Below are 8584 nucleotides of genomic sequence, written 5' to 3'. Positions count from 1 at the left end.
TTGATGAAGCGGCTTGTGCAAAGTACTTCACGATGATGTTGGAGGGAACAGCCCGTACCTGGTTGAAAAACTTACCACCTAACTCCATCGAGTCATGGGACCAGTTGAAGGCCCGGTTTATAGCCAATTTCAAGGACACATGTAATCAGCCTATGTCCATTGTGGATCTCGACGCCTGTGTGCAAGGGGAGAACGAGTTAACAACTCATTCTGTGCGCCGGGTTTTAGAAGTCTTGCATTCATCAGACCATATTAATGCTGGCTCGGCAATCATCACCTTAGAGCGTAATTGCCGGTTTAAGTCACTGAAGATGAAGTTCGGATGGCTCAAGCGCCACTGCAATGACATGGGCACCCTTATGGCCGCCTTGGTCAAGTATGCCGATTCTGATAATACCAAGGATCCCGATTCTGATGAGGAGAAATCGGAGAAGGGAAAGAAGAACGGCAGTGCAAAGGGACAGCAGCACAACCAAGGAGGCCATGGGAATAATGGTAAGCGTAAAGCGGATTCAGATTTTGTAACTAATGCTAATGTGCAGCGTCGCAAGGGTAAACCGCCCCAGTGTCTCGGTGGAATGAATCTGGAGCGTTTGTTGAATCAGCCCTGCCCAAAGCATGGGACCAAGGAGGTTCCTGCAACGCATCTCTGGAAAGATTGTCACATTATGAAGGAGTTCAAAAACTCTGATCTTTTCCGGTATGATCAGGATCCATCGGGCGGTTCCGGCCCAGGTTTTCATGGTGGCGGCGGTTCAAACTCTGGATTTTAGAATAATCAAGGCAACCAGAACAACCAAGGAGGTAATAGCCAGCAGAATAATCAAGGAAATCAGCAGCAGTCGGGTTACCAGAGTCACCCAAAGTAGTTGAATGGTGGCTTGTATCATGTGTTCACCACTAGTTTGTGCAAGCGTGATCATAAGCTTCACAAGAGGGATGTTACTGCTGTTGAACCGGCGGTACCACGTTACCTGCGGTGGTCCAAGCAACCTATTGTATGGAGCAGAGAGGATCATCCGCCTCGGGTTGAAAATCCGGGTAACCTGGCTTTGGTGGTGGCACCTCAGGTGGGAGGTTATAAGTTCACCAAGGTACTCATGGATGGAGGGAGCAGTATCAACATTCTGTATTATGAGACCTTTCATCGCATGGGGTTGACAGACAAGAGTCTTAAACCGTCCAACACTGTTTTCCATGGTGTAGTACCAGGTAAATCGGCATATCCTGTTGGTAAGATCGCTTTGGAAGTTGTGTTTGGTGATGAACATGATTCCTGGTCTGAGACATTGAGCTTTGAAGTGGTGAGGATCCAGAGCCTGTACCACGCACTGTTTGGGCGACCGGCTTATGCAAAGTTCATGGCGAGGCCTTGTTATATTTACTTGCAGCTCAAGATGCCGGGTCATAAAGGGACCATTACGGTTCATGGAAGTCATAAAATTGCTTTGGATTGCGAGGAAGGTGATGCGGCCTATGCTCAGTCAGTTTGTGCTACAGAGGAACTGAAGTTCTATAAGGAAAATGTTGATCCGGCAGACATGACCCCTCTGAAGAATCCCACCACTAAGCATGACCCAACCCTGCATTTCAAACCGGCTGATGAGACTAAACTTGTTGATTTTGTTCCTGGTGATTCGTCCAAGCAGTTTAGCATCAGCACAAATCTGGATCCGAAATAGGAAAGCGCACTCATTGAGTTCATCCGTGAGAACCGGGACATTTTTGCATGGAAGCCTTCTGACATGCCAGGTGTACCGAGGGAACTCGCTGAGCACACTCTCAATATTGATCCCAAGTTTAAACCGGTCAAGAAATTTCTTCGTCGCTTTAACGAGGAAAGATGCAAGGCGATTGGTGAAGAGGTAGCCCGGCTGTTGGCTGCTGGGTTTATCATTGAAGTATTTCACCCTGAGTGGTTGGCTAATCTGGTGCTTGTTCTTAAGAAAAACGGCACTTGGCGCATGTGTGTGGATTACACAGATTTGAACAAAGCTTGTCCGGCCGATCCTTTTTCTCTCCCATGTATTGATCAGATCATTGATGCAACAACGGGTTGTGAGCGTTTGAGTTTCTTGGATGCTTATTTAGGCTATCATCGAATCAAAATGGCAGATAAGGACTAGGAGAAGACCGCCTTCATCACTCCCTTTGGAGCCTTCTGCTATGTTTCTATGCCCTTTGGGCTCAAGAGTGCCCAGGCAACTTATCAGCACTGTGTGCAGAATTGTCTTCACACTCAGATTGGGCGCAATGTTCATGCCTATGTTAATGACATTGTGGTAAAGTCCGGGAAGAAGGAGACATTGATATATGATCTCAGGGAGACCTTTGAGAATCTGCGGGTTTACAAGATGATGCTCAATCCGGACAAGTGCGTCTTTGGTGTTCCGGCAGGCAAGCTTCTAGGCTTTCTAGTGTCCAACAAGGGTATTGAGGCTAATCCGGAGAAGATCAAAGTGATTACATCTTTGGCTAAACCGGCGTGCATCAATGATGTTCAGCGTCTAGCAGGTCGGATTGCAGCCCTAAGCCGGTTTATCAGCCGTTTGGGAGAGAAGGCGATCCCTCTAAATCAAATGTTGAAGAAAACAGACACCTTTGTCTGGAGTGATGCGGCTAATGCGGCGTTTGAAGACTTGAAGCAGCAGTTGGCTGAACCACCAGTCCTTGCTGCTCCAGTTGACAGGGAGCCCTTATTGTTGTACGTGGCTGCTAATGCATGTGCCGTCAGTGTGGCAATCATGGTGGAGCGCAAGGAGGCTGGTAAGGAGTACCTGGTTCAACGGCCGGTTTACTACATTAGTGAGGTGCTTATCGAGTCAAAGCAGCGGTATCCGCATTGGCAGAAGCTAATATATGGGGTTTTTATGCCAAGTCGGAAGCTCAAACAATATTTCCAAGGCCATCCCATTACGGTTGTCAGTTCAGCTCCGTTGGGTGATATAATTCAGAACAGGGAAGCAACTGGCCGGGTTGCAAAATGGGCAATTGAACTTGGTCCACATGGTCTGAAGTATGTGCCTCGAACAGCCATAAAATCTCAAGCACTTGTGGACTTCAACAATGACTGGACCGAGTTACAAGCACCAGAGGACAAACCGGATAATACATACTGGACTATTCACTTCGATGGATCCAGACAATTGGAGGGCTCAGGGGCTGGAGTTGTTCTTACTTCCCCTCGAGGTGATAAAATTCGTTATGTCCTCTGTTTAATGTTCCCCTGTACTAACAATGCAGCTGAATATGAGGCTTGGCTCCATGGGCTCCGAGTGGCCAAGGAGATAAATTTAAGCCGAGTACGATGCTTTGAAGACTCTGATCTGGTGGCTCAGCAAGTTTTTGGCACTTGGGATTCTAAGGATCCACTCATGGCGGCTTACAGACGTGAGGTGGATATTGTGGCGGGTTACTTCAAAGGGTATCAGGTTGAGCATATCGATCGGCGCAAAAACGAAGCAGCAGACGCTTTAAGCCGGCTTGGATCTCAGCGTAAACCGGTACCTCCCAATACCATTTTAGATATCTTGCATAACCCATCTGTTAAGTTGCCTACATAGGAGGATTTGGTTGTTCCTTATCCGGAAGCTCAATTGGTGGCCGCTTTACACATTGTGCCGGATTGGACGGTTCCCTATCTGGCGTATATGAACCGGGGCGAGTTACCAGAAGATGACATTCTGGCCCGGCAGATAGTCCGGCGATCCAAGTCCATGGTTATTCACAATGGCGAGTTACACCGCTGCAGCATTTCAGGCGTATTTCAGCGTTGTGTTTCTCCGGAAGAAGGCCAAGAGATCCTACAGGAAATTCATGAAGGGGATTGTGGTCATCATGCCGGTTCAAAGTCCCTGGTTGCAAAAGCTTTTCGTCATGGGTTCTACTGGTTGACAGCTCATGCTGATGCGGAGGATTTGGTAAAGCGATGTGATGCTTGTCAAAAGTTTTCACGCAGAGCTCATGTTCCAGCTCAAGTGTTAAGGATGATTCCTATCACTTGGCTGTTTGCCACGTGGGGGCTTGACATGGTGGGACCCTTTAAGCACTCCAAGGATAAGAAGACCCACCTGCTGGTGGCGGTTGACAAATTTACCAAGTGGGTTGAAGCGGAGTCTGTCAGCAAGTGTGATGCGGCTACGACGGTTCAGTTTCTCAAAAAGATTATCTTCCGCTTTGGCTTTCCACACAACATCATCACGGATAATGGCACAAACCTCTCTAAAGGTGAGATGGAAGATTTTTGTCAGAGAGAACACATCCGGCTTGACTTAGCATATGTGGCGCACCCCCAGACCAATGGTCAAGCGGAGAGAGCTAATCAAGAAATCTTGAAGGGTATTAAACCCCGGCTTATGGTCCCTTTAAAGCGGATGCCAGGTTGTTGGGTGGAAGAATTGCCTTCTGTGTTATGGAGCATCAACACCACCCCCAATCGATCAACAGGTTACACACCTTTCTTCATGGTATACGGGGCAGAGGCAGCCCTTCCAAGTGATATTCGTCATGACTCGCCCCGGGTTGCTAATTATGTCGAAGCGGACAACGAGCAAGCACGCCAAGAGGCGCTGGACCTGTTAGATGAGAAACGGGACATGGCTCTAGCTCGTCAGTGGTTTATCAACAAGACTTGCGGCGTTATCACAGCCGTCGGGTTAGGAGAAGAACCTTTCAAGAAGGCGACTTGGTGCTCCGGCTCATCCAGGACCAGACCGACATGCACAAGTTATCCCCACCTTGGGAAGGGCCCTTTGTGGTCAGCAAAAATCTGCACAATGGATCATACTACCTTATTGACGTTCGAGACAACTCACACACTTATGATGAGGAGACCCAGCGGCCGTGGAACATAACTCTCCTACGGCCTTACTACACTTGAGCCATAGGCTTTTCTTATGTACATATTTCGACAATGTATATATTATGATCAATAAAATAAACCAGCATCCTTGCTATAAGCAGGGCCTCTGCTGTTTTTTCTCAAATATCCTTTGAGTTACATGGGGGCTTCAGCTGACAAAGCGGAGTACTACCTGTTAAACCGGCTATCATGCCACAATACAGCTTGGGAGCTTCACACCTAAGGGGCCAAAGAGAGTCTGGATGCTTTGCACAGCTCAAACATAGGCACCCAATGAGCACAGCTCATCACGTTACTTGGGGGCTCTTTGTGTAAAGTAACAAAGAGTTTGAAAGGACCCTTGTAGCTGGGTATCGACCCACGGCTTGGAAGCCTGGTATATTTACCTAAAACCCGGGTTAACCTGCCTTCATCAAGTAAGCCACTCCTATCCAGGTAATCCTGGCATGACCCTCCGAACGTTTGACAGTTACTCTCATTGAGACCCTGAACTTGTCAAAGTTAAAACGGTGATTGGTTAGTTGGAGGCCCATCTTAAAAGGCTTTGTCAAATGGTTTAACTCAGCGGCCTGGCAGCCCATGAAAAGCCTCGAATTTGGGCTGGCAGCCCTCGAAAAGCCTCGACTACACGGTTTTATTTGCATTTGTCACTACTTTTCTTTTGATGACTTCTATGTTAAACCGGTATCTTTGATCTGGTATGGCTTTTCAGTCATCATATTAACCCGGTGTTTGTTAACCCGGCTTGGATCTCAACTAAAATTTGACGAACCTTATTATTAAACCGGCATTTATTAACCCGGCCTGGCTTTGATTACTTGTCGCCAGTTTTGATCATCTGGTGTTCATCATAACCCGGCATGACTTCTTATACATCATCAGTACAAGGTGAAGTTGTACAAAATTCAAGATTTGGGTCTTCACCCTTATTACAATCAACGTTGGTAAACTAACTAAAGTGATATCACATCACAGGTATGAGTTATTTCGTACTTATTAAGGTTTGATTATCAATCAGGCTTTATCTTGGGTATTATGACCCGTCCAGCGGTAAACCGCCAGGATAAACTTTCTTTCTGCAGGATTCAGAGTCATGTTATCACAGCATAAGCAAACATTGCATGTGTATGGCGGTTCAACACAACTAGTGCATCAGCACAACAAACCAAAGAGTTTTAACTAGGCTACTACAAGTCACTTTGAGGCCCAAAAAGCTAATTGTTCTCGCACAATAAAAGTTTGTCACAGAAACATAAATGCCGGATTAAGACTCGTTGCCCGGACGACATGAAGTGGAAGGATCTTCAGGCGCCGGTTCAACCTCCTCCTCTCCACCCAGAGGCTGGAAGTCATGGGTGGTCCAGTCAATCCGGGTTGAAGCCTGAAAGACAGCTTCTTCACCTATCAGATTGGACGGGTCAATATCAGGGGCGTAAGTGTGCTGACGAATTGGCAGGATAAGATTTTGTGTCTCTGTCACTGTCGTGTCAACTCGATGGTTCTCTTCATCATAAAAAGACCAATGAACAGTCAGGTTAGCTTCTGCAGCCAGTTTACTGGACAGTGGACGCATCTCCTTTGTCAGAGCTTTGAGTGTGTCATTATCAAATGCTGATCCGTCTGCCTGTTCATCTGGAAATCCCTTGGCAATGTCAACCGGATCCAAGTCAGATATCCATGCTTTGGCCTGGGTCAGTGCCAGTAAAGCGCCAGCCCTGGCAGCAGACCGCTTCACCTCCTCTATCTGAGTCGGTGTCATGGATAATCTTGCTAAGGTATCCTTGATCAGTGTTGGTGCCGATTTGTTATAGGAGACTGCAGAGATAACCCGTTGTGCATCGGTGTGCAGTTATTCAATCAGTGTATAAGCCGCCTTTAATTTCATCCGCATATCTGTTCCAAGATGAGCAATGTGATGGCCTGCGACGGTTTAAGAAATTTAAGTTAAACCGGCAGAGTTGATAGTACTACAGAGCACGTGTTCCAAGGTACTTACCAAACACGGCAACCGTCATGGAGTTCACTTGATGCTTCAGACCCGTCAGCTCTTCTTCCACCAGTTTAAGGGCTGCTTCAGCATCTTCTGCCCGCTTCAATAAAGTAGCCCTTTCAGTTTCCCAATTGGTGCGGTCTGTTTTGAAGCCCTCTTTAAGTTTTTCCATGGTTGCCAAAGCACCCTTGAGATCTTCTTTGGCTTTACAGGTTTCTTCTTGCTGTAGCTTCAGGATTTCTTGGAGATCAGCGGTTTGGGACTCTTTGTTCTTCATGTCAGCCTGCAAAGTCAGATGATACAACAGTTACAGATCTCTTAAAGCCCCAAGCGCATAATCAATTAAACACTTGGCACTTGGGAGCTAATGTGGTTTGCTTCTTAAAGTGAATATTTTTCAAAGTCCCAAGGCTCAATCCAGAATTAAGCTTGGCACTTAGGGGCTAATGTACATTAATCAGTTATAAAGGAAAGGCTGTTAAGAGGGACAGACAGTTCCCGTTTATCTTCAGCAGACAAACCGGCCCGTGGGAGCTACTACGTTGAAGTGTTCTTTATATCAAAGTCCCGGCTTATCTTCAGGAGATAAACCGGCCCTTGGGGGCTACAATGGAAAAGCATACATGATAGAACAAGTTTCAAAGTATTCATACCTCATAACGCTCCTTCATCAGGTTTACCAAACCGGCTTCCAAGTCACGGCTGGTGTACAGGCGGTTTAAATAACTGGAATGAAGCTCTTCAGCGCTAAGATTGACATAGTGGGATAAATCCGTCTTCCCCTTCCCTTGCCCATAGCGGCGAATTCCTCCTTAGCGGTATGTTTGGCCAAGATAACCGGATTGCCAGGACTGGTGTGACCCGTGCCAGTAATTACAACATCATCATCATCATTTCTTGGTGGGCTTGGCGGATTGCTGGCACCCCTGGCTGGACTTGGCGGGTTAGCAGCCGGGCTTGGCAGATCAGCAGCCGGACTTGGTGGAGGGGTAGTACAAGGGCTCGACGGTTCAGTATGGATTGTCGGGTTAGCCTCCGAAGGATTAGCTTCAATGCTTGCACCTTGCAGGATGAAATCATCCATAACATCGGTATTTCTACCGGTGTCCTCAGCAGCCCTCTCCGGTTCCACTTCACCAATGGGGTTACTGGTTTTAGCCTTCTTGCTCAGGCGAGCTTTGGCACTGTGACATCACAACAAAGATCAGCACGGTAAACCGAACTGTGAAGGAAAAACATGAAGAGTAATATACTTACCCAGGGACGGTTTTAAGGGGAGGCAGCTGAGTGGTTGATGAACCGCCAGATGAATTGGAAGACGCCTGGTAATTGGGATCAGACAGATTAAGAGGGTCTCTGAAGAAACCCTTCAAAGGGTAAAGTTTTTCAGGAGAACAAGTAACCTCTGGGCGACGTTTCCGGTTTGGCGTATCCGGTAAACCGGAAGAGGTGATCTGCTGGCCACTGTGCCGGGTTGTGCGACGTTCTTCAGCTTGTGTGTCTTCAAAGAAAATTTTGGATCCAGATAAGCAAGAGGGTGAGAGTATTTCACTTTCCGAACTGTACGGCGAAATCTTTGAACCGACACAAGATCTGAATCGGAAGAAAGAGAGATTACCTCAACATGGTCTGCACGACTGGCTGCCGCATCATCCTGGGAATAGCTATTCTCAATAAGGTGTATGAAAAAGGAATCAAGTGAATCAAGTTCTACCTCTGGATCTGATTCGTCA

This window comes from Triticum aestivum, chromosome 3B (assembly GCF_018294505.1).
Source record: "Triticum aestivum cultivar Chinese Spring chromosome 3B, IWGSC CS RefSeq v2.1, whole genome shotgun sequence".
NCBI classification, from domain to species: Eukaryota; Viridiplantae; Streptophyta; class Magnoliopsida; order Poales; family Poaceae; genus Triticum; species Triticum aestivum.
This window is presented reverse-complemented; position numbering follows the sequence as displayed.